General features: G+C 38.1%; 1 long non-coding RNA gene across 1 annotated transcript; it reads right to left on the bottom strand.

Moving 5' to 3' along the window:
• Positions 1 to 13,061: 13,061 nt before the first annotated feature.
• LOC134332703 (uncharacterized) lies at positions 13,062 to 24,311 on the bottom strand. Its single transcript, XR_010015282.1, has 3 exons — positions 24,235 to 24,311; positions 16,141 to 16,182; positions 13,062 to 13,940 (listed from the first exon to the last, which is right to left on the bottom strand). It is a non-coding gene; the product is annotated as an uncharacterized LOC134332703 (long non-coding RNA).
• Between the last annotated feature and the right edge of the window lie 2,837 nt (positions 24,312 to 27,148).

Below are 27,148 nucleotides of genomic sequence, written 5' to 3'. Positions count from 1 at the left end.
CTTACATGCAGTCCGAGTCACAGACTCGAGTCCCCATCTCTGGGTTATGGGTGGTCAGTATTGTATTATTGTCTGTATTGGATTGTGTACAGCTAAATATACCAAGATGGTATGTGTAAGCTGCTGAATAATATCCCCATAAGGTGATGCTACCACCACCATGTTTTACAGTGGGTATTTACAATATTCAAGATCCACATGTGTGGGCAGGCTTTCAGGCTAATGTTGAATTATGAACAACACCAGAGTTAGTCAGACCTAAGCTACCTGTCGGTAGTTAGTTTTTAATGATGTACTTAACTGAACTTATATGCTTGAATTCCTTTCTAGATCTGTGTTTGTAGATGCCTAACAAGTTTTAAAAGCGCCATTGCCATGCCTGGATAGTCTCCATTATACTGATAGACCTCCCAAATTGTATTTTTATCCTTGCAAAGTATTTAAAAACAGATGATACACCCTTTTTTCGTGATATTGTTTACTTTCAACTAATTTGATAAGTTCACAAAGTATGAGCTGTCTGCAAAACGAGTGTTTTATCCAGATTAACCATAACACACACTAGAAAAGAAATACTATATTTGAAGTGTCCAGTCTAGATTAATGAAAGCGGTGGGCTTTGGCAGTAGCTGTGATTTTAAATCCTAACAAATACAGATTGTCTGATGTCCCTGTATTTGCTCTGACCGCAAAGTCGATCCCTGTAAGTCATGCTGGGAAAGATATTGTTCATGGAAATGTATACAAACCCTGCATGCTATGGCAGAATTTGCATATTGCAGCATTTATCTCTAGCATCTTAGCTTATCTAACTCTTCAGCACTTTATTCCTATTGTCTGAAAATCCTCAAAACAGCACACTGGTTTATTTCTATAAACCACAGGAGCCAGAGGCAGGTGGAAGTAATCTCTCTCTCTATCTCTTTCTTTTTACTGAGCAAGATTCATGGTCAATATCCTGGCAGGGATCAGATCACAGAAAACAAGATATTAAAGGCGTACTTATTATAGACTAAACAGACACACACTTCTAAATCAATGACGACTTTATAGATAGTTGCCTTTAGCATATCTTTTTATCTTTTTTCATGACAGTGTGTACAAGAATATCGTCAGGCCTTTCTTCCAAAATGTACATACCATATTGATTTTAAGTCATTTAGATCTAGTAGGAAAAAAACTACAAGCAGAGGGAGTCTAAACTCCATACAGACTCTAAATAAAACTTGGATTTGAACCTCTAAGACTCCTAAACTGTGTGACACCAACACTACCTTCTGTGTCAAATACCAGTACACACAGCTACACAAAGTTGCCAATATACAGTGGAACATTGAAAGTCAACGTCAGTTGGTTCTGGGACTTGTGGTGAGTTAAGAAGTCATCAAGTTTCAAGGTATTTTTCCCATTAGGATTTTTGGGAAACCTGTTAATGTGTTCCATGGCCCCGTAGACTTGCATATGTTTTAGGCTAATGTAAAATAATGGGGTTGTTTTTGACACTTATACACTGAAAACAACACAAATATAATACAAAAAAACTGAATTAAAAAAACTGATTCTTACAATTTCCCAGAACCATGAGCTTTAACACAATTTTAAAAGTGAAACAGTGAGGAGAAATCCAGCTAAACACAGATACATGTGGAGCTTTCAGAGTGGATTTGATGGTTATTCCACACAAATGCAGTTTCGTCTCATATCCGCACTTTGATGACGTCTTACTGCACCGCTCAAGGGTGTTGAGTTTCAAAGATTTTGAGTTTAGGTGATGTTGAGTTATAAGGAACCACTGTAGTGGAATAGATAAAAGAATAGAATAGAATGCCTTTATTTGCCATATATACATATACAAACGAACAGTACAACACAATTCTTTCTTCGCGTATCCCGGCTTGTTTAGAAGCTGGGGTCAGAGCACATGGGTCAGCCATCATACGGCGCCCCTGGAGCAGAGAGGGTTTAGGGCCTTGCTCAAGGGCTCATCAGTGGCTGCATGACAGAGCCGGGGTTCAAACTCTCAACCGTTTAGTTGATAGGCCAAAGCTTTACCCACTAGGCCACCACTCATTAGACACATCTATCAAATAAAGTGGTGAAAAAAGTAAGTTCACCCTTTTTAATTGCCTCTTATTACGTATTGACACAGTGAATGATTTCTGATCAGTAAACAAAACCTGACATTGCAGAAGGGAACTACTCAATCAACCACTTAACTGCATTTAATTAGAAAGCTAATTTAGCTAATTAAACACAGACAACCTTTAAGAATCTAAGTCATGCAGTTTCTACAGAAGGACAATGCCACGATACAAAAAACTTCCAGAAAGGCTGAGAAAAATCTTGTACCCTTAAAAGGTAGGGGTCACTACAAATCAATATGGAATAAAGTAATTCTGACTGATCACATAATCAATAAAGCCTCTTTAATACATCGATGTAAAGTCAGGTGTTAACCGGGAAAGCAGAATGCCCAGTGCACTGAGACAGCAATTTACCAGGTCAAAGACATTGGCGAATATAAAGTGTGTTGGCATTACACAGGCAAGAGAACCACTTCTGATATAGCGGACTGGGTAAAGCAGTAAAACTGGCTATTTGGATAAGTACATCATGCAGATGTGCAATCTGTATGCAATCTGTATACAATGACATCTGTAATATTCATCATTTTGGTGAGTCTGTCTGAAAACCTAGTGAGCTGCCTTGCTGGCCTCTAGCTACCTAGGTAACTGCATAGTAGAGAGGATTTTAACTTGTGAATATCCCTCAGAGTAAGGCATCTCAGTAGGCAGCATTCTAGGAAATCTGAGAATTTAGACAGCCTTGTTCTCGGCAGCGTTCATAGGATGATGCAAAATGCCGTCTACGCAGATACACAGTGGTTTCACTACGAATTGCAGTATTTTCTTTTCCCCAAGGTAAACCAAGAGCCTCATCATTTTAAAAGATCCTGTTTTGACCTGTTTGTTCATGGAACATCATGTTAAATTCTTTACTGATCATCCAGGTGTTTCTTTTTTTTTTTGAAATACTGATGTTTTTCTTGGTTTTTAGTCATCCCTCCTTGTTATCCTCTCCTGAATTGTATTTTTTTGCCTTGTTTACTTTGTATTGTGAAGACATGGACTCTAACCTTAGCTTATAATAGAGACCTCTGCAAATCTCTAGATGTTCCTCTGTGATCTTTCGGGACTTCCTATATATGTTGTTGCTCAGTCTTTTTTTGGCAGCCAGACCACTCCTGAACAGATGTACCACTGTCCAAGCCACACTGTGTCCTGAAACCTTAGAAACTGCTTGGTAGATATTTCCAGAGACATACAACGAAACAATTGTTCTCATTGTGTTCCTGTAAAAAATTTTGGAAGATTGCTAGATTTAGATGGTCAAGGGTTAAAATGAGAGAGATTTATATTCTACAGGACTGGCTAAAATGAAACGTCTGTGTTTAATTAGATCACTGATATACCAATGAAATTCAGTAAACTGGTTTACTAAGTGACCAAGGAATCAGTGGTTTCTTCCTAAATAGTTAATATACGGGTTGGATAAGGGTTGTATTGCACTTTGTGTAATATGATTTGTTTAATTAGATAAAATTAATTTAATTGCTTTCTTTGATTAGCAGATGGAACCAACTAGACAGGAGGCGAGTAAATACCTACAACCTTGTCTGTTAATGTAAACATAATATATATTTTAAATTGCATATTTGAGGCAATGAGAGAAGTGTGTATCTCATTAAAGTTAAACCTCTAGTACTAAACTGTGACATGGCTGCTTTTTCAGTGCTTCATTAATTAAGTGTTTTTACTCCTGTCTGTGACTATGATGTATCTTTCTCCTTTTATAATACTTGTTGTAAAGTGAAAAACACTTTTAATGAGCTACTTTAACAAAGCACATCCGTTTTCATCCACACCCCGTCTTAAAAGTGGCATCAGAAAAAGAAATGATTAGTGGGAAAGCTGAAGGCTTTGTGAGCACAGGGCGGGGAGACGTAACAACAATCCTGAAATTGTGATGAAATCCATGAAATATAATTGTGAAGCATAGTAAGTAAGAGAGGAGTCCATACCACAGTAAAAACTCACACCAAACCAGATAATTTATATTGTATTTTATGGTGTTATTTTATATTTTATGTATTTCTTTTTCTATGTTTATAATGTGTGATGTGCTAATGCAATCATTTATATTTTAAATTGACTGAAAAAGCCTCGGTTGCACAGTGGCTCGGTGGGTAGCACTGTCGCCTCACAGCAAGAAGGTCTGGGTTCGATCCCCAAGCGGGGTGGTCTGGGTCCTTTCTGTGCGGAGTTTGCATGTTCTCCCAGTGTCTGCATGGGTTTCCTCCCGGAGCTCCAGCTTCCTCCCACAGTCCAAAAACATGCAGTCAGGTTAATTGGAGACACTGAATTGCCCTATAGGTGAATGGTGTGTGTATGTGTGTCTGCCCTGCGATGTACTGGCGCCCCGTCCAGGGTGTTACTGTGTGCTTTGCACCCATTGAAAAGCTGGGATAGGCTCCAGCATCCCCCCACAACTCTAATTGGATAAGCAGTTAAGAAAGTGAGTGAGTAAATAAGCCTCATAAGAGTCAATATAAAAGTCTAATGTACAGTATATATGGATAATTTATTTAAACAGCGCTAGTAGAAATTTGTATACAAATCATCTAACTATCACTGACTACAACTTTTATTACTCTTGTAAAATGTCACATCTAATGATTTTAGCAATAAAACACACCATTTTAATAGGATGAACAGATCCAAAAACAGATTTGGCATTAAATATTGCAGCACTGTGTGTTATCAGGTGTGTTTTTGTATGAGACTCAAGTCTAGCCCCATAGGGCCAGATTTATCTCTATTAATACAGTATAATTTAATGTAATTTGGAGTATCTTGTAAGCATTTTGGTTAAAATATGGATGGGGAAAAATATACTAAATAATATGACTAGTTATTGAATAGCAAAGTTAGACAATATGTAGTACATGACAGACAGGAAATGACATGTAAATGTCCAAAAAAAACACCAGATAACATTGTTTAATTAATCCAGACATGTGAATGCATTAAAAATAAATATTAAATAATATAAATATTATTCTAACACTTTTACAGTTTTAGGGAAGATTAAAATGTAGCAGTGGGTTTTAGAGAAACTTTGGGAATTTTCTGCCCCTGTTAATAGCCAGCTCTTCCCAAACTTTTTTCATTAAGACAAATGACACCTTACTTTGCAAAACCACAAAAATGCATAGTTACTTACTTACAGAAAACTAAAATAGAATCAGTAAATCAACTTGTCATATAGATTTAGTACAATAGTGAGAGATTTGAGACAGATACAGAAAGCTAGAACAACCAAAGCCGATTTGTGTGATAAGTTTGAAAGCAGGGGATTTAAAAGGGTCCCCAGCCTGACAGTTTTGATACTACATTAAAAAAAAAGACACCACTGATGGGACAATAGTGTAAGCCACACTGCGTCTGAAGACCAAAAGCAGAATCAGTACACATAAGCGGCGTTTAGGTGGCACAGTGGTAAAAAAACATGCTAGCACACCAGAGCTGACGAGTTTGAATCCCAGCTCTGCTAGCGGCAGGCTGGGAGCCTAGACAAACAACGACTGGCTCATTACAACCTCTGCTGGCTGATTGATGCCACCAGCACAGAGACGAGAGATAATGGGATCAGTGTGGGGCTCTCCATGCACAAATCTGAACCTGGTACAGGTGAAAAGATTGGCAGTTGGCTACTGCACACATGTCAGAGGGGGTGTGTATCAGTCAGGGCTCTCCTCAGTCAGGAGTGGAAGTCAGCATCAGTAGAGAGAAAGTGTAATGCAATAGGGTAATTGGATATGACTAGATTGAAAAAAAAATCCATACACATATTTAAGTTATTACTGACTTATGTTGTGGTAGAACATTGATTATTTAATAGATATTATTTTTCTAGGATTCATTTCATTAATTTTTGCCAGTGGGATAACTGTGAATGCACAGTTCATCCTAAAACCCAACATCAGCCTGATAAAAAATAGATTTAAATTTCATGAGAAAATGTAATTACAAGATGTAATAGGCTAGACATTTTAACCTGATGGAATTAGAATTTGACCCACATTGCAACTTGTTTAATAATTGAAAAACCACAGACAGCTTGCACTGCATGTAACTCAAGCCAATAATTGATGGCAATTGAGTGTCATTGATTCAGACCTGAGAAACTTGAGATTTAAAGAAATGCAGTTGTAGTGTTGACATCAGAAAAATTAAAATGTTTGTCAGATATTACCTACATTTTTATTACTATTATCAACTTGTCTAAATAATATATTTTTGTATTGTGAAGTCACCAAACGTTTTATCCTTTTAACTCCTCTTGATCTTAGAAGCCTGACACTTATTCAAATTACAATCAGATAAATCAAGAATCAGTCTTCATATGTAATCATGTGCTGGGCTCAATCCACTTTCCTTTTCCACAAATGACTAATTATATTTTCAAATTCAATCTTTAGAGTGTATACATTGAGTTGTAGGTGCTCTAGGTGTTCTTTATTTCTTTCCTTTTCCCCTGAATTTTAGGTTACTATAATGAATCTAAGGCCAGATGCAATTCCATGAGCACAATACATTTACAGATCAAATGGGAATTTTAAAAGGGAATGGCTAAAAGATGTGTGCGCATTTGTTCATCATGAAGTGGTGCTATTTGAATTTCAGTTGGGGTAATGACCTTAGCTTTAAATGTAATGTTTAAGTGTCTGGTGTAATATAGTGGACATTTACTGTATTTATACTAAATTTCATTTGAAGACATTGTTTATTTAGCTAATATGTTAGCTGTACCACAAATGCTGGTGCTCACAACAGTTAGTCTCTGTGCTATACAGTTCCAGCAACCAAGGTTTGATTTTTGTCCTGATGATCTACATTGTTCCCTAAATGATATGTAAATGAGGGAGTCAAAGTGTGAAGGTCTTTGATGTCCTTCCATCACTGACTCAAGGCCCGCTGCAACCCTGACCAAAATACAGCAAGAATTAGATATATAACAGCTGGATCTCTCACCATTTTCAAAAGACAAAGACCTTCATCAGCTCATCACTAAGAACTTTGCTAAATTAAGGCCAACATGCATGTAACAACACTAGGGTCTGTTTCAAGGTTTACATATAAAAGTTTGGTTTGAGTGCTGCAATGTACAAACACCACAATCATTTACTTGGTTATTAATGCAAACTGTGATTATTCAATTGAAGGCGGGGATGACTGTAAGAAGTGGGATAAATGTTTGTAGGGTTAACGTGTTAACTTTTTAAATAAAAAGTTTGGTTCAAGTGAGTTTACTTACAGGTTTGCACCTTGCATGCAGGCAGCTGTGCTGGGAGTCAAAGGTTGTTTGGTTTGGGCATGTTGAAGGTGTAATGGTGTTGCTGTAATTGAGAAGCACTTAAGTTTAGTTTAAAGTTTGTTTATTAGTTTAGGCCATATTTGAGTGTTGGAATCTCTCAGTGAAATTATTTTATATGTATAATATTTTGCACCTGTTTTTGGATTTGGAGAAATAAATCACCACAATTGCATCCCAGGTTCCTGATTCTGATTCAGATTTTCCTTCCTGATCGGCTCTCATGTAACAATGCACTTACAAATGTTCTGCACTAATATTTAAAAAACCTTCCACCTACACTTTTGTTGCGTACTTGTACTACAGTATGGAAATGTTTAGTGGAAGGGCACTGGTGAAAGTCACACTGAATATGAAAATCTGCTAAATGTAGAAAATTTACATTTCTTTTTTTTTAAATGATGTAGATATTTTGCTTCATGTTCAAGTATAAAGGCTGAAATCTTCTTATCATCTCATAATAGCTGCACTCATATTTGAAGAGCTTTAACTGGTCTGCAGCTGCATGTTTATTTATTTATTTTATCATCATGTTTAGATAGAGCTTTTAATGAACTGTACATTACCAACCTTTAGTTGTCGACTAATGACAGTTGGTTATGAGTTAAAAGCAATTATTTGCATCCCTAATAGCAGTGGAATATGTAAAACCTCTGTGACTTCAATCCTGCTCTTTCAAATCAATTTATCAAATGATTAGTGTTAATAACACATTTAAATAAAGGTAATGACTTGTTTGGATGTTTATATAGAGAACAGTTATTTTTATGACCACATCACCATCTTGTGGCATCAGTAAGAAATGCCTCTGCCGAGCTGAGTTCAGCTTTGCAGATTGGCTCTGTTGCTAATTGGCTTTGCCCTCTTCTTCATTACCACCATTTCATTTCATTATATAATAAACCTGGTAAAATGTTAAAGATGCATTATGGGCTCATATTAAGCCCTCAGATTTGCAGCAGCAGTTGACAGATGTTTTAATTACTTAGCTGAGATCTGTTCTCCTTATGAACTGTAGTAATTTTATATTGAATATTTGTTCACACCAAAACTATTTCCATGTTTTTTAAATGTAAAAAAGCTGTAAAAAGAAAAGAGCAGATATTAAAGATAAAGAGATGTATGTGTGTGCATGCCCCATGCACCTATGTATGTATGTACAGTATGTGTGTATGTATGTACACCGATCAGGAATAACATTATGAGCACCTTCCTAATATTGTGTTGGTTCCCCTTTTGCTGCCAAAACAGCCCTGACCCATCGAGGCATGGACTCCACTCGACCCCTGAAGGTGTGCTGTGGCATCTGGCACGAAGATGTTAGCAGCAAATCCTTTTTCCATTGCTCTGTGGTCCAGTTCCGATGCTCACCTGCCCGTTGTTGGCTTTCGGCGGAGGACAGGGGTCAGCAAGGGCACCCTGACAGGTCTGAAGCTATGCAGCCCCATACGCAACAAACTGTGGTGCACTGGGTATTCTGACACCTTTCTATCAGAACCAGCATTAACTTCTTCAGCAAGTGGAGCTACAGTAGCTCGTCTGTTGGATCGGACCACACGGGCAATGAGCCTTGGCCGCCCATGACCATGTCGCCGGTTTACCACTGTTCCTTCCTTGGACCACTTTTGATAGATACTGACCACTGCAGACCGGGAACACCCAACAGGAGCTGCAGTTTTGGAAATGCTCTGACCCAGTCTAGCCATCACAATTTGGCCCTTGTCAAACTCACTCAAATCCTTACGCTTGCCCATTTTTCCTGCTTCTAACACATCAACTTTAAGGATAAAATGTTCACTTACTGCCTAATATATCCCACCTACTAACAGGTGCTGGGATGAAGAGATAATCAGTGTTATTCACTTCACCTGTCAGTGGTCATAATGTTATGCCTGGTCGGTGTATGTGTATATATGTACTTTTCTGCACCAGTGTAGCAATGTTCCATTGAATGTAATAATTGCTAGACAATGTCTTTCCATATAATTTGCAAAATGAACTCAATTTCATCTGTGATTATATTTCACTGAAGCTCATTAAATAATTTCAGGCTTTTTAAGTTTTCTAGCCAACATGTTCTCCTGCCAAAGCCATCTGAACACAACAGATGTGCCTGCGCTTTCTTCTTGTTAGAGAATTGGCAAATATACAAGGTGCTCCACCAGGCACTGCCATGTGATTTAATCAAAAGTGATTACCACTATGAGCCACTACTTTTCATTAAAAATCCTCCAAACATGTCATTTAATTATATATGTTGAAAATATGTTAGGGTTTGAATTAATTATAAAAAATAAAAATACTTAAGAACATTTTACCATTCATAGAAGTAATAAACTGATTAGAGACCACCACTCAGTCATCTGCACCTCCATGTCCCTTGCTGGTTATTAGTGGCCAGGCAGATGGACATGATTCTATGATCAGAGCCCACTACCAATCTCAATGACAGGTTGGCCAATTAAAGGTGGAAGTTTAGTATATAACTGTGGATAGTCATTCTGTCAGGAAACTGTTTATTAGCTGTAATTGTGGCAAGGTATTGTACTATTAACATATAATACGTGGAATTTAGGGTGCAGTAGTGTCTATTCTTCTATTATTCACTAGGGGAAGCACTCTGTAGAGATGTAGGTGGAGATCTGCTGGGCATATCACCCTAATTTTCAATATGTAATTTCATCCATCACACATTTTTGAAGCAGAAATTTGTTTCTTACCAAGACCTGCAGTATTTGACACTGTAGGCTTGTTTTTCAAATGTGGTAATATTATATAATTAGAACTAAATTGTGATACACTAAACCTTATTGAACAAGAGAAGTTTCTTATGATAATAATGCTAAAGCAAAATGTGTTTAACAAGACGTTTCTTTTAAAACAATATTAAATATTATATCAGTGGGTAGCACTGTCGCCTTACAGCAAGATGGTCCAGGGTTTGATCCCCAGGCTGGGCGGTCCAGGTCCTTTCTGTGCAGAGTTTGCATGTTCTCCCTGTGTCTGCGTGGGTTTCCTCCCACAGTCCAAAAACATGCAGTCAAGTTAATTGGAGACACTGAATTGCCCTACAGGTGAATGGGTGTGTGTATGTGTATGTATATACAGGGCAGACACTGGTGCGATGGACTGGTGCCTCGTCCAGGGTGTTACTGTGTGCCTTGTGCCCATTGAATAGCTGGGATAGGCTCCAGCACCCCCCGCGACCCTAATTGGATAAGCGGTTAAGACAATGAGTGAGTGAGTAATTGGCTTTGATGGTTTAATATTTTATTTACAAATATTTTTGTTTTATTGTGTTTTTGCTCATTAGGAAAATAATAATTTAAAATTGAACCTTGTTTATCTTCTTAATCATCTTTATTAACATTTACTGATGACCACCTAACAATAATGTGCATACCTATTATATAACAATTGAAATGTTATGGTTAGGGATGTTAAATGTTAGACTGGTGGTAGTTACTCATAACTGTTGAATGCAGCCGATATGAGTGACCAAATCGTTATGACCAGACGAATGGGTTAAAAAATCTCAGGGGTGTTTACAGGCAGCTAAGCACCTACTAACAGTGGTCTGAGAATGGATCACCCACAGCAAACCTAACCAAAACTTACCAATTATGTCTGTGTAGACAACCGGCCGGCTGATATGACATATGAGATTTAAACCCTGTTCTAATTCCAGATCAACAGTTTCTGACAAACTCAAACCAGCCAGCCTGTCTGGATCTAACAATCATACGATGATTTCTTACTAATTCTAAAGTGTAACATTAGGTGGCGCTCTTTTCCCAAGGTGAAACTAAGTGACTTTTGTGTAGTATTTATTTGTCACACTTTGGTTACATTAATGACAGGGCAGGTTGTTACTGATTACACAAGAATCATCAGTTCACAAGTTTAATGTCAAACACAGACATGGACAATTTTGTATCTCCACTTCACCTCACTTGCATGTCTTTGGACTGTAGGAGGAAACAGGAGCTCCAGAAGAAAACCCACACAGACACAGGGAGAACATACAAACTCCACAGACAAAGGAGCCAGACCGCCCCACATGAAGATCGAACCCAGGACCTTCATGCTGTGTGGTGACAGTTCTTTTCACTAAGCCACCGTGCCGCCCACTGTCATGTAGTAAAAATAATTTAGAAATCACTGAGTATTTTAATACACATCACTTTACTGACAAGGTTTGTCTACAGATAGCACGGGACATTGGTAGCTTAGTGGGCAAAAGCTTTGGGCTGTCAAAAGGTTGGGGTTCAAATTCTGGATCTGCCATGCAGCCACTGTTGGGCTTGAGCATAGCTCTTGCCATACAATATCGTGCTCTGAATCCAGCTTCCAAATAAGCTGATATATATACAGTGTATATATATATATATGGAAAACGAATTCCACTGTCCTGTCCTGTCCTGTCAACAATCTGCATGGTTAAAATTGCCGAAGCCATGCAGTATATTGTTCCACAAGCAGATGGAGACAAAGTCAAATGATCACATATTTCCCGCCTAAATTTACCTACACGTTAGCCTGCCTGAGAATTTTTTTCCTCAACTTGACTATAGCTAGATTAAAATGATACTCTATTGGATATAGCTCTCTCTTTTAGCTGTAAAAGATGCAGATGTTGTGCCTATTACTCATACCTTTTTTTAACAAGATGCATATTCAGGTCAAAAAGCACAGCCATGCTAGTCTGCTAGACTCCGTCTGTGTGTTTTTGGCATGTGTCGAATAAATAGAGCCGTTCCCGTTTTGAAGCAGCGTGACGTATCGTACTGTGCCTGTTCCACCTGTGGAGACAGTTGGATGAGGAGGGCTAAATTTAGGTGAGCGTCTGCAGCACAGGGTCTGGGAGTCCCAGCGTCTCTCCAGCCTGTCACACTGTCTCTCTTCATTAGACAGAGAGGAGCTGGGGGACCATGGGAAAGTCAAACAATCATTTAAGCAAGAGTGTGGCTCTATTTCCTCAGACTCGCTCTGTTCATCCCGCTGCCAAAGGGGAGCCTGAGCACAATGGCACGATCTCATCCCTATTCAGAGACTGTCAGGCACTGATTCGCTTATTCTTTTCGCGTCGCTCTGGCAATAATGACAAAAATTCCCTCTTTTTGGGGAGCCAGTTGAATCCCCGTTGTTCCAGGCTTTAGCTGGCCTGGCTGGACTGACACTTTGGCTCCCCATTAAATATTTAGCTTTGTGCATTCATCATCTTTTTGAACTTTTTTGTGCTGGGAGGCAATTCAGACCACAAACATTTCATTTACATAAAATCAACACCTATTGAGAAGATTCTGAAGAGATGAAGAAGTGAAAGACATAAATATTTGCATAGTTTGTGTGAAACCAGGGCTGAACTGTTTAGATTAGTGCGCTGTATACAGACGTCTAGTGAATTAAAGTGATTGTTACAGGGCTCTTGAGAGAAAGCTGCTGTTGAATGGCTTGGTGCATCTGCTTTGTGTAGAGGCATCACTAATTAGACTCTAGTGCCCCAATCCACTCAGTCTAAAATAAATGCTAGTCCCGAGCACTCTTAACAGAAGTAAAATAAGAATACAAAGCATCGATCAGAGAGGAAAACATTTTATTTACATTTTAAATATAGAATTCAGTGTGGAAAAAATAGGGATCCTCATATTGAGACACAAAGACATGAGAAAGGATAAAAGACCATCTCAAAGGCACTGACTATACAACTGAAGTCAAAAGTTAACACACTTATGTCATGGAATACACAAAATTGTAATAATTTACTTGTTCTTCAACTTAGTGTTGATTAATATAATTAAAAACATTTTCTTTGTCCAGAATTCAATAAACTTAATTTATTCATTCAATTATTAATGTAAAATATTAATTTGATTTATATATGAAAAAGATTTTTCTAATTACTTTTAATGTTGTGACTTTTTTATACCCTTAGAGGTACAGATGAGAGGGCTAGCTTGAACATACCCTGTTAAGTACAATACATGGAACAGTGGTCTCTTGCCAGTGTCAGAAAAAAACCCAGTCACCTTAATGCTAAGCAACAAATTTTTTAAAGTAATTCATGCCTAGTTCACACTACACGATTTTTGCTCGCCTGATTTTCGCTCGCCAACTGGTTGCCACTCACTGTCCACTCTATTAGACTCTCCTACATAGTTGGTCCACCTTGTAGATGTAAAGTCAGAGATGATCACTCATCTATTGCTGCTGTTTGAGTGATCTTTGAGATCTTCATCAGTGGTCACAGGACGCTGCTCACGGGGCACTGTTGGCCGGATGTTTCTGGTTGGTAGACTATTCTCAGTCCAGCAGTGACACCGAGGTGTTTAAAAACTCCAGCAGCACTGCTGTGTCTTATCCACTCATACCAGCACAACACACATTAACACACCACCACCATGTCAGTGACATTGCAGTGCTGAGAATGATCCACCATCCAAATAATACCTGCTCTGTGGTGGTCCTGGAGAGTCCTGACCATTCAAGAACAGCATGAAAGGAGGCTAACAAAACATGCAGAGAAACAGATGGACTACAGTCAGTAACTGAAGAACTACAACATGCTTATACAGTGTATCACAAAAGTGAGTACACCCCTCACATTTCTGCAAATATTTCATTATATCTTTTCATGGGACAACACTATAGACATGAAACTTGGATATAACTTAGAGTAGTCAGTGTACAACTTGTATAGCAGTGTAGATTTACTGTCTTCTGAAAATAACTCAACACACAGCCATTAATGTCTAAATAGCTGGCAACATAAGTGAGTACACCCCACAGTGAACATGTCCAAATTGTGCCCAAAGTGTCAATATTTTGTGTGACCACCATTATTATCCAGCACTGCCTTAACCCTCCTGGGCATGGAATTCACCAGAGCTGCACAGGTTGCTACTGGAATCCTCTTCCACTCCTCCATGATGACATCACGGAGCTGGTGGATGTTAGACACCTTGAACTCCTCCACATTCCACTTGAGGATGCGCCACAGGTGCTCAATTGGGTTTAGTCCATCACCTTTACCTTCAGCTTCCTCAGCAAGGCAGTTGTCATCTTGGAGGTTGTGTTTGGGGTCGTTATCCTGTTGGAAAACTGCCATGAGGCCCAGTTTTCGAAGGGAGGGGATCATGCTCTGTTTCAGAATGTCACAGTACATGTTGGAATTCATGTTTCCCTCAATGAACCGCAGCTCCCCAGTGCCAGCAACACTCATGCAGCCCAAGACCATGATGCTACCACCACCATGCTTGACTGTAGGCAAGATACAGTTGTCTTGGTACTTCTCACCAGGGCGCCGCCACACATGCTGGACACCATCTGAGCCAAACAAGTTTATCTTGGTCTCGTCAGACCACAGGGCATTCCAGTAATCCATGTTCTTGGACTGCTTGTCTTCAGCAAACTGTTTGCGGGCTTTCTTGTGCGTCAGCTTCCTTCTGGGATGACGACCATGCAGACCGAGTTGATGCAGTGTGCGGCGTATGGTCTGAGCACTGACAGGCTGACCTCCCACGTCTTCAACCTCTGCAGCAATGCTGGCAGCACTCATGTGTCTATTTTTTAAAGCCAACCTCTGGATATGACGCCGAACACGTGGACTCAACTTCTTTGGTCGACCCTGGCGAAGCCTGTTCCGAGTGGAACCTGTCCTGGAAAACCGCTGTATGACCTTGGCCACCATGCTGTAGCTCAGTTTCAGGGTGTTAGCAATCTTCTTATAGCCCAGGCCATCTTTGTGGAGAGCAACAATTCTATTTCTCACATCCTCAGAGAGTTCTTTGCCATGAGGTGCCATGTTGAATATCCAGTGGCCAGTATGAGAGAATTGTACCCAAAACACCAAATTTAACAGCCCTGCTCCCCATTTACACCTGGGACCTTGACACATGACACCAGGGAGGGACAACGACACATTTGGGCACAATTTGGACATGTTCACTGTGGGGTGTACTCACTTATGTTGCCAGCTATTTAGACATTAATGGCTGTGTGTTGAGTTATTTTCAGAAGACAGTAAATCTACACTGCTATACAAGCTGTACACTGACTACTCTAAGTTATATCCAAGTTTCATGTCTATAGTGTTGTCCCATGAAAAGATATAATGAAATATTTGCAGAAATGTGAGGAGTGTACTCACTTTTGTGATACACTGTATATGGTAAGTGGAGCTGATAAAATGGACAGTGAGTGTAGAAACAAGGAGGTGGTTTTAATGTTATGGTTGATCAGTGTATATCAGTGCTAAAAAATATCAAGATTTTATACTTTTTGTACTGGAAAGTACTGAAGAAACAATTAACACACATGCACACACACACAGTATATTAATTTGACTGATCTGATAAGCCTTTATGTACAAACTCTTATATTTAGTCAAATCCTTGTATAAATAAAATCTCTCTAATTTGCCCCTCACACAGTAATGATAGAACACAGTTTAATAATACAGCTGATCCGAGACTCTGTCATAACACTCTACAGCAGGGATTGCCAATTATATTTAACCTGAAGCAAAATTTTCCAAAGTAAATAATGTTTGAACTAAATGCCCCCTTCCCCAGAAAACATGTTCTCCATTGTTTTTATGCACTTTCATCTAAAAAAAACCCACAACACACACACACACACACATACATACATACACACATGCTACAACAAAAGAAATGCTGTAAATGAAATGAAATAATCACTCACTCAGCTCAGGTTTCCTTTCATCTGGTCTGCACCATGCAACACCTGTAAAAAGACTCTTTATTCAACAGTGCTACTATTGAAAAAACAGGATCATATTTGCACAGATTTACCAGCTGTATTCAGTTAAAATTTGAGTTCCAGACTGGTGTTCAAAATACTAAATAGGTAATGTGGTAATGTGAATAGTGGTAAAAAAACAGCTTAAATTCTGCTTAAATTCTAGTAAAGAAGAGTTTATGAAGGGAACAAATCTAATACATAAATAAACAGAATTGTGTTTACATTCATATTTAAGTAACAGCATGCATGCACCAACTAATAACTGCTTTTGACTAATGGATGGTCATTGTCTTCTTCCACATGTGTAAATGCTTTGACTGGTTGATGCACACAAATCAGGTTCATTAGAAGAAATAAAACAAACACATTGAGTTGATAATGAAGATAATCTTGAAAATGCTTTTTGGTGGCAAGTGTTCTATATAGTCATAACAGAACTGGGAACATGTGTTGGAGGGTGGGTATGGACTAGTGAAAATCCCTCATACATAAGGTTTGGTACATGTCCCTATTTGATAAATCTGGATCTGTCATCTGATGTTTTATCTAAATGTCCAGCCCTAAATACCACCCTTAAGTTTGAGACCAATATATAAAACAACAAATTATTCAAACACATGCTGAGTTTACAATTTGAAAGAATTAACAAACAAACCTTAAAAGAAACAATAGACATGAACTGAGAACAATATATGTCAACTTAAAACTTCAACAAGAAAAGAAACATCTCAGGAGAGACGTTAACAATGAAGAGAGCGGAAAGTCCTTAAGGATGGGCTTAATTAATGGAAGTAATTAAGTGTCCTTTATCTTAAGAAGGACAAATGGTTTTCTTCAGTCTCTGCTTAAAACGGGCAGTTAAAATAATTAAATAAAGTCTGTGGGGAGAATTTTAAGTGATAATATATCCTAATTTGAGCAAACAAGTCAATGGTACTGGATGGCTTTATTACTGCATGCTGCTAGTTCTCAGCACGACTGCTCTCAGGCAAATCTGCACAAAGCTGCTCAAACCTTCAGCCTGGGAAGCATCAAACCCTGAGGATCCACAGCTTAGATTTCTGTCAGAGCAGAATTTCAGGTCAGAAACTCATACTTTACTCAGAAGTAGAAAGCTAAAGCAATAGATCTACATAGGGATTAAAATTTTTGTATTTTGGTACACAGTTTACAATGCTCACATCAAAACCAATTAATTATTAGTAGAGACTGTTATTATTCTGGCTTTTTATAAACTGACATTTAAAATACCATTCACCATCAAAACATCACCATGGTCAACATAATCCAGTAATTTAAAATTGCACATGCACAATGGGGTAGCACTAGAAGGTCCTGGGTTCGATCCCCTGGTCCTTTCTGTGTGGACTTTGCATGTTCTCCTGGGGCTGGATGGGTTTCCTCCAGGACCTCCGGTTTCCTACCACAGTCCAAAGACATGAATTGGAGATACAATTTTCTCCATGACTGTGTTTAACATTAAATTTGTAAACTGATGAATCGTTTAATTAATAACTACTGTTTCTGTCATGAATGTCACCGAAGTGTAAAACACGACGTTAAAATCCCAATAAATAAATAAATTAAATTACACAACGTGCCAAACCAAACATTATACTCTCAGAAATAGAAGTGGACACATGGCCATGAGATTGTTGAACATTCAATTTCAAAACCATGGTCATCAAAATAGAGTTGGCCTCATTTAGCGGTTTTAAAAGCCTCCATTCTGTTGTTTCACTGTGCATTTGGTATGAATGCTTATAAACAGTAGAACATTTCTGAGGACGGGCACTGATTTAAATGAGACGGCCTGGCTTTCAGTTGATATTCCATTTCTTTCCAAAAGGTGTTAAACAGGGTTGAGGTCAAGGAACTGTGCAAGCTATTTAAGTTTCTTCACATCATCTCAAACCATTACTTTATGGGCCTCAGCTTGTGGACAGGGGCAGAGTCTACAGCTGAAACAGGAAAAAGACTTTCCTATTTAATTCATTATTTACAAATTCATAAAAATTGTCCTGGATCCTGGATGGGTTGATGGGTTCTTGGTGAAATTTTGGTAGGCTTGCCACTTTGGAAGGTTCACCACTGTTTCAATGACTCTCTATGGTTCAGTTGAGTTCCTCAACAAATGTGTTGCGGACTGGTAGATTTCAGTGACTTTGTTTCATGTCTGTATCTTTAGAAAGTGGCATCATATGATGTTTAGGTTCAACAGGTGTGGCAGTATTCATGCTCTGTTGTGGCAAAAGAAATTGAACCAAATTGTCAATTGAATTTGCTTAAGTAGTTGATTTAGTAGCTAAAAGGGGACTAGGTTTTTTTTTTTTTTACACAGAGCCAGGTAGGGCTGAACTGCATGTTTTCTAAATAAGGAAATAGGCCGCTCAAGAGGCACAGTGGTAAAATACGCTACCACACCAGAGCTGGGATTTCGAATACATCATATTAAATCTCAGCTCTGCCATCCAGCTGGGCTGGGGGGCTGTATGTACAACATTTGGCTGTTCATCCAGGGAAGGGAAATGCCAGATAGGGACCTCATAGCTGATGCACTTACGACCTCTGCTGGCTGATTGATGGCGTCTGCACAGAGCACAGAGAGAAATAATGCTGATCAGGGTGTGGCTCTCTGTGCACAAGGCTGATCCGCATATGGACTCTCCTCATGCAGGTGATCAGATGCAGTCGGCTACTGCATACGTGTCAGATGGAGCGTGTGTCAGTTTGCTCTCCTTAATCGAGGCGGGGGTTAGCACCAGTAGAGAAGAAGTGTAATGCAATCAGTTAAAAGGGGAGAAAAATGCATTTTTAAAAAATCATGATTAAAAAATAAAAGCATTTTATGTTGACTTGGGCTTTCTTTGTCTAATATTAAAAGTATGATCTAAAATATATTGTGACAAATATGGAAAAATAGAGGAAATCAGAATAGGAATGTATACTTTTTAACAGAACTGTAAATGCTTGTGTTAGCTAGTCGTTGTGGTGGTAAATAAAAAAAATGTTTAGCCTTTTTAATGTTAGTATTTACAGTGTTTCCCATAATTTAACCCATGCTCACACAGACACATTTCATATCTTTAGTGCAAACTGGTCGCTTTGATCTTGTACTAATGGCTTGTTGTAGGGCTTGTGTTTGTACAAGCTGGACTTAATAATTAGTAGCTACAGGCCAATAACAGGTACGCAGGCTATAGTTATGCCACAAACACAACATCTTCCTCAATTATGCCAGAACTGTCTCTGCTCTGACAAGTGCTTTTGAACATTAACCACATTTTACTGCATACTTTTTATTCTTAGCTAATATCAGGTTGTGACTTGGTTTGGTAAGGAGACAATACATAAATGGGAAGTGTCTAAAGAGAAAGCATGAAAAGTATGTGCCCACAGGACATGAGGGAATCTTTTCCAACATGTCTATTTGCACAGGTGAGTTTTACTACAGATCCTTTCACTGGAACTAACAGACTATCATCCAGACACATGAATGTGGAGCATTAAAAATGTTTTATTTAAAATAAATTTTTATGTTTTTCTTCACCAGTTTATTCTGAGCTTTTACAGCAATCATTTTGTTTTGTAACTCACCATAATTCTCATTGGGTTAAGATCAAAGTTTGACTGGGCTTTCAGAAGGACATTTGGAGAAAAACAACTGCAGTGTTTTGGATGTGTGCTTTGGCTCATTGTTTGCTGAAGCTTATTGGCAGAAAGGAGCAGGTTTTATCCACAAGCTCTCTGTTCTATATATGCACTATTCTTTTTTCAATCAACCCTGAGCAGACTGACAGTCTCTGCTGCTAAAAAAAGAATCCCCTTAACATATTGATTCCACCATCATATTTTACAGTGTAAATGGGATTATCTGACTAATAGTCTTTTTAGATTAGTTATATACATTATTACTACTATATACACTGATCAGGCATAACATTATGACCACCCTCCTAATATTGTGTTGGTCCCCCTTTTGCTGCCCAAGCCCAACAAGCAACAAACTGCAATGCACTGTGTATTCTGACACCTTTCTATCAGAACCAGCATTAACTTCTTCAGCAATTTGAGCTACAGTAGCTCGTCTGTTGAATCGGACCATACGTGCCAGCCTTCGCTCCTCATCAATGAGCCTTGGCCGCCCATGACCATGTCGCCGATTTACCACTGTTCCTTCCTTGGACCACTTTTAATAGATACTGACCACTGCAGACCAGAACTGCATTGTCAAACTCGCTCAAATCCTTACACTTGTCCATTTTTCCTGCTTCTAACACATCAACTTTGAGGACAAAATGTTCACTTGCCCACCCACTAACAGGTGCCGTGATGAAGAGATAATCAGGGTTATTCACTTCACCTGATAGTGGTCATACTGTTATGCCTGGTTGGTGTAAGTGCAGTCCAGTCAAAAACATTAAAGGATATTTGTTTGGCCCTTTTTGCCCTTTTTGCCAGGAGTGTACATAGTTGAAGTAATAAAACAAAATATAAACACAGTCATGTATCTAGTTCTGGTCTGGTTCTGTCTTTTGGGTTACATGCAATTCTGACATTTACATTTCATATGAATATTAGTTGCTCTGGTGGTGCAGTTGTAATGTATGCTAGCCCACTACTGCTGTTATTAAAGGTTCAAATCTCAGCGGTGCTATCAGCCACTAAATAATAATAATAATAATAATAATTATAATAATAATAAATAGTTAATAAAGAGAGCAGCTGAAAAAGGTTGATGCATATTCTCATATTAAGTGTTTTGCTTAACTGTTCATATTTCAACCAGTGTGCCAAATCAAGTTAGACCATCTGAGTTACAGTGTCATTAGATAATTAGCATTTCTACATTTTGATGGCATTCACGGCTCAGGTCATTGCCTCAAATTAGGAAAGTTATGCTCTTATGAACTAAACGGTAAGGCTAATCACGCTCTCGAGTTTTTAAAATTCCTCCATCCCTGATGTATTGATTTTCTTTTAGTTTCTATTGCTTTAACGTGCAACTGTTTTTTTTTTTGTAATATAATTCGAAAGTGCCTTTCAAGAATCTGGTGGTCACTAACTGTGGTCTCTGTTCTAACACTGTATAAAAAGCGTTGTAGGCAATGATTTGCTTTGCTTAATAATGGCTTTGACGTGCAACTCCTTGATATTTGGTGTGTCAGTATCCATTATAATCATTACTAAGATTAGTAAAATGACCTTACCTAATCAGCATGGTTGTGGTTTCATATTTTCTCTTTTTTGACTGACTGAGCAGAGAGATTTGATCATTGGCTTTCATCTGATATGTGCTTTTTGAATACTCGTTTGACTTTGTTGCTCTGTGGACAGTCCCTACCATATTGCTAGATCTCACAAAGTGTTGCTGTCAACAGTTTGTTTTTTATATACCCGATAAGCACGTGCATCAAGGCTTAACCAAGGTCTATGATGACAGATACTTCAGCAGAGAACATTAACATTTTCTTTTTGTCTGGCTAATGAAAGTGAGATTACTTGGGCTGAGTTTAGACTATGAGTCAGTGTAAGAGCTGGCGTTGAGATCTCTGCACTCACTCTGTCTCTGTAGGAGGACTCAGAACAGCCGTGTGAGACGGCTCTGAAAAGGCTTGTGCCAAGGCATCATTAGCAGGAGCACCACGCGCCGACACATGCCTGAGTGCCGACAGTAAAGTCTTTTAGTGCCTGTCAACACCATAGAAAAGAAAAAACCCACAACACTATGTTCTATGGGCTTTTTTTCGAAGTAATACTTAAAATCATGGCCCAGCGTTGGTGTTCAACAGGTTCTGTCTGTCCGTCTGTCTATTGATTTTATCTATCTTTACTGACTTACATTCACATAAGCAGGATTTGCTAAGACAAATCTTTCACATTAAAATGACATCTTGGTTTTGTCTCTGTAATTTTTATGATTCCTGGGATCATTTGTTTTGTGTTGACATTGTTTTGTGTTGCTATTTTTTGTCCATCATGCTGTATAAGAAACAGGTCATTTGGACGTTCAAGCAAAAGTTGACTCACCTTGTCAAATAAAGGTTTTTCTTTTATTCATTTCTTCATAGCATTTAACTATAAAAACAACAGGCCAAAAAGGGTTTCAACCCTTACATTTGGGTTTCTTTGTAAAAGCCCGTGTAACTACTTGGCAAACACATTTGTTTCTTTTGGCACTAGATACACCACAATACATGAGTCCGTAACATTACTACACAGGCATACAGTAAATGTATTGGTGTTAATAAAAATACAAAACCAGACTGTTCTAAAATAAATCATTATGGTTCATATGGCTTTAACATGCATCCTGTATTTCCTCCACATTTGATGATTTCTAATAGTGTCTTTCAAGAGTCTGTTGGTCACTAATTGTGGTCTCGGTTCTAATTGACTGTGGTTTAATGGAGAATCAATGAACTTTTTACATGTAATTTGTATGTCAGGAAACAAGTAAGCACAAATGTATTATTTTGGATGTTTTATAGGTCAGGAGTTTTCAACAATTTTAGCAATTCAGATTGGATAAAAGTTTCATTTAACAAATGTAGCCAAAGAAGGTGGGAGGCAAGGTCTGCATTTATAAAATGTGGTCCTGTGGTGTGCCATCACTTCAAATGAAAATTAATGGCTTTTATGCAAATACAATTATCATTTTTTTTAATACTGCATAATTTGAATAAATTAAAAATACATAAAGAGACAATTAAACTTTAAATACAACTAATCTTTATTTAAAATTATTACATATTATTTTTATTTTAGCATAATGTGATGTCACACCACAGAACAATTTATGTTTCTCACTTGAAAAAAGCTTCTAAATTGGTGGAAAAAGAAAATATATCTGGGGAACAGTTAAGGACAATTTAGACTTTTAACATTAGAATTTCGTAAAATCCTGATACATAAAATAAATAGTCAGTAGTATGTGTTTAACAATACTCTTTCACCTACATATAAACATAACCATAGGGATGGCCGGTATATCGCAAATATCAATATATTCAATGTTACTTTTTACACGACGTTGAAAATGACGATATTTGGTATATCAAGTATGTCTAGGAAACACAGGTTATCATTTGAGAACATACAGAGAAACAGAGCACAAAAGTGCTGGTTAGTACGCTTTCTTCTGCGCATGAGCAGGTGGGCACGTTCACTCACACATGCTAACTGAATCACTAAAGTCAGAAATGACTCTTCAAATGAATTATTTATTAAATAAAGCATAAATGTGATTGTGTAACTGCTGGTTTGTTTGAAATAAATATTGTCAATATTAATACAAATACAGCCTTATAATAGTACAAAATATAAATTTGCATGTCTTTGGACTGTGGGAGGAAACCAGAGCCAGGACCTTCTTGCTGTGAGGCGACAGTGCTACTCACTTAGCCACTGTTTTTGACCACTTCTCAAAAGCTTATCGAGATATGAGTTTTGTTGTCATATCACCCAGCTCTACATAGCCACATAATGTAAATAATACATTCTGTTCATTTTTTATTGTAGGGAGTGTGTGTAAGGTGAATGATCGAATCGATGGCCTTTGTTTGCTTTAATGTTATTATTCACCAGCACACGGTTGGACTCACTGCACAGAAGAAGAATATATTAATATTTTAGTGTGCTTGTGTAACTTCAATATAACAGAAATTCACCCTGAGTAGGATTCAAACTCAAAAACGCAAGCACTGTACCATACACACTGAACTATATCCACAGCAAAGAAAAGTAAAGGTTGTTCGGCTGATGTGGCTGCACACATTAAACAGAAATAAACGATTAAATTGAAACGCATTAATATAGAACTCTTCTAAACAAACTAAGCGATCAGAACGCAAAAAATCCCAACCACACGGATCACTACACGGATCTAATATATGGAGAAATCTCGCCAAGCGGAACGTTATCAGCCACCGAATCAACACGGTAACACTGCATTTTCTTTTCGTTCTTTCATTTTCTTTTTCTAATGCTAGTTTTTTTTCTTTCACTCTTTTATATATATTTAAATATACAGACCTCTCGAAAATACCCAATAGCGTACCGGCTCAGTCAATGAATATCAAAGCTTGAGCATTGCGTTGTTGGGAACGCGCATTGATATAGTACTCAGGCCAGGTGTTGCGAATTGCCAATGATGAGCGCGGTGGCCTGTGGGAAATGTAGTTATTTTAAACTGCGCTTTCTACGTATTTCCCACAAAAGCGCTGGAAGCCGCTCGCACTATTACATATTATATTATTTGGTTAAAATGATTTAACTATAGTAATTTATTGTAGTGAACTAAAAAGCATTTTATTGTTTAGGCATTAAACTGATTTTAGGGCAGAACAGTGGCTCGAAGGGTGGAGCGGTCTGAGTCCTTTCTGTGTGGAGTTTGCATGTTCTTCCTGTGTCCGCATTGATTACCTCCAGGTGCTCCGGTTTCCTCTCACAGTCCAAAGAAATGCAGTCCGGTTAATTGTGAATACAAAATTGCTTTAGGTGGATGTGTGTGTTTGCCCTGTGATGGTCTGGCAGCTTGTCCAGGGTGTTTCCTGCCTTTTGCCCAGTAAATTGCACCCACCGCGACCCCGGCCAGGATAAAGCAGTGGTAAAACAGACAATAATTGATTAAGATTTTTCTTTTATTTTGGTTGTAAATGTATAATTTTCATGTCCTTGTTAGTCCTTGTTTAATGGGTGTGTTCATTGTGTCTGGCCAGTGATAGCTCAGTGGTTAAGGTACTGGACTAGTAAACAGAAGGTTGCCAGTTCAAGACCCGCCACCACCAAGTTGCCACTGTTGGGTCCCTGAGCAAGGCCCTTAACCCTCAGTTGCTCATTGTGTGTAAGTCGCTTTGGATAAAAGCAAAAATGTAAATGTAAATGTAAATGTGTCTCTGTATAAAAGATTTAAATTGCTTTCAGCATCTTTGAGGTACAAAAGCAGAGAAAAGTTAAAGCCTATAGAAATGATGGTGTCAGGTGACACTTAAAAGCGAAAGCCATCTGCAGGCGGGTGCAGATATATGACCCAGTGGCTAAGTAATGGACTTCTGTGAGAACAGTCCCCATAGACCCTCTTAATGCCTTGTTAAGAATCTGTTGATCCTATTTCGTCCCACTTTATTGCCACTAACATGGCGATATTGTATTACGGACAGGAACAAATAACCATATGGCAACAGAATAGGACAGCATACTTGTTATAGGGTGTTCTCCATTTCCTTTAGAGGAACAGTATTCAGAACAATCTGGGTGGCAGATACAGGCAGAAAAGGGCTGGATAAACTGAACCTGAGCTGAAAGCACAGATAAAGGACACTAATATACATTGGCGTGTTAACGATGTGTAACTTTGTCACACTTTTGCCCTTTTGTAGCCCATGCCAATGAAATTAGAAATTGCTGTATTAAAGCTAGCAATGTTTGATGATCATAAACTGGGGTAATTAGCACTTGGTTTGTTTGTTTGTTTAAAAAAGTTTAGTGTTAAAAAATTTGATAAATAGTGCTATCATTTTGTTAAAGCATAGAGCTTTTGTCTTCCTAATAAATGAAAAATAAATATTAATTATAACAACAATGCCTTGCTATAGATAAGCACTCTGCCCATGGTGTATTCCTGCCTTGTGCCCAGTGTTTCCAGGGAAACCAGACCCACCTCAAACTATGCGCAAAACCCTTGTCAGGGTACCAATCCAACACAAGGTTTCAGCCACCCCAGATATAACCAATTATGTATTTGTACATTGACTATAAAATTAACAGATTAAAAGTTTCGTAAAATATTACATTTCTTCCACAGATTCATTTGTGTTGCATCATGTTTTTACGGTGGCCGAGAAGTGCAAAACAAATTTACATTTCAGAAAACAAAATTACAAAAAAAACTAAAACAAATTTACAACGAAAGCAAAACAAATTTACAAGTGCTGAAACACTTTTACATATGCCAAAACAAATTTACAAACACTGGGTACCCAAGCACTTGTAAATTTGTTTTGCTTTCGTTGTAAATTTGTTTTTGTTTTTTTGTAATTTTGTTTTCTGAAATGTAAATTTGTTTTGCACTTCTCGGCCACCGTATGTTTTGCTCATCAGTATCATAAATTGTTTAGTACACTATATGAATACCAAAAGTATTTGAACAGCTGACCATGAGCTTTTTGGACATGCCATTTGGCAGACACTTTTATCCAGAGCAACTTACAGTTGTGACAGTATACAATCTAACCAATTGAGGGTTAAGGACCTTGCTCAAGGGCCCAACTGATTACTGGACCAGTACCTTAACCACTGGGCTACAGCTGTCAACTGTAAACTGATGGTATTAAAATAGAGTGACCTCTATGTGATCTTAGCTATAATAACAGCCACTTTTCTGAAAAGGCTTATCACAAGACTTTGAAGTATGTCTGTGGGAATTTGTGCCCATTCAGTCAAAAGTGCATTTGCTTGACTGGACACTGATGATAAAAGTAAAAAAAACAAAAGCCTTAATTGTTCCAGTTCACTCCAAAGCTATTCAGTGGGGCTGAGGTCAGGGCTCTGTGCAGACCAGTGGAGTTTCTTTAAAACTAAATCTTTATAAAGCTTGATTTGTGCACAGGGGCACAGTTATCATGGAACAGGAAAGGGCCTTTCTTAAATTGTTGTTGCACAGCTGGAATTGTATAATTTCCTTTATACAAATGATTTATTACAACTGTTAGTAATTGTTATGGCTGAAACACATTAATTCAATAATTACAAAGTGTCCTAATACTTTTGTCTATATAGTGTATATGCAGTGACGCTTTCTTTTTATGATCTTGTATTTATTTTGCCATAACAAAGCATTGAGGATCACATCATTACAACCTGTATCCTTGTCTCCATCATAAATTAAATGCTTTCTTCACCTCTGTTCACAGCTAATGGTTTTGCTCCTCTTCAAATCTAAAGCGAC

The sequence above is a fragment of the Trichomycterus rosablanca genome, chromosome 18 (genome assembly GCF_030014385.1).
Source record: "Trichomycterus rosablanca isolate fTriRos1 chromosome 18, fTriRos1.hap1, whole genome shotgun sequence".
NCBI classification, from domain to species: Eukaryota; Metazoa; Chordata; class Actinopteri; order Siluriformes; family Trichomycteridae; genus Trichomycterus; species Trichomycterus rosablanca.
This window is presented reverse-complemented; position numbering and strand designations above follow the sequence as displayed.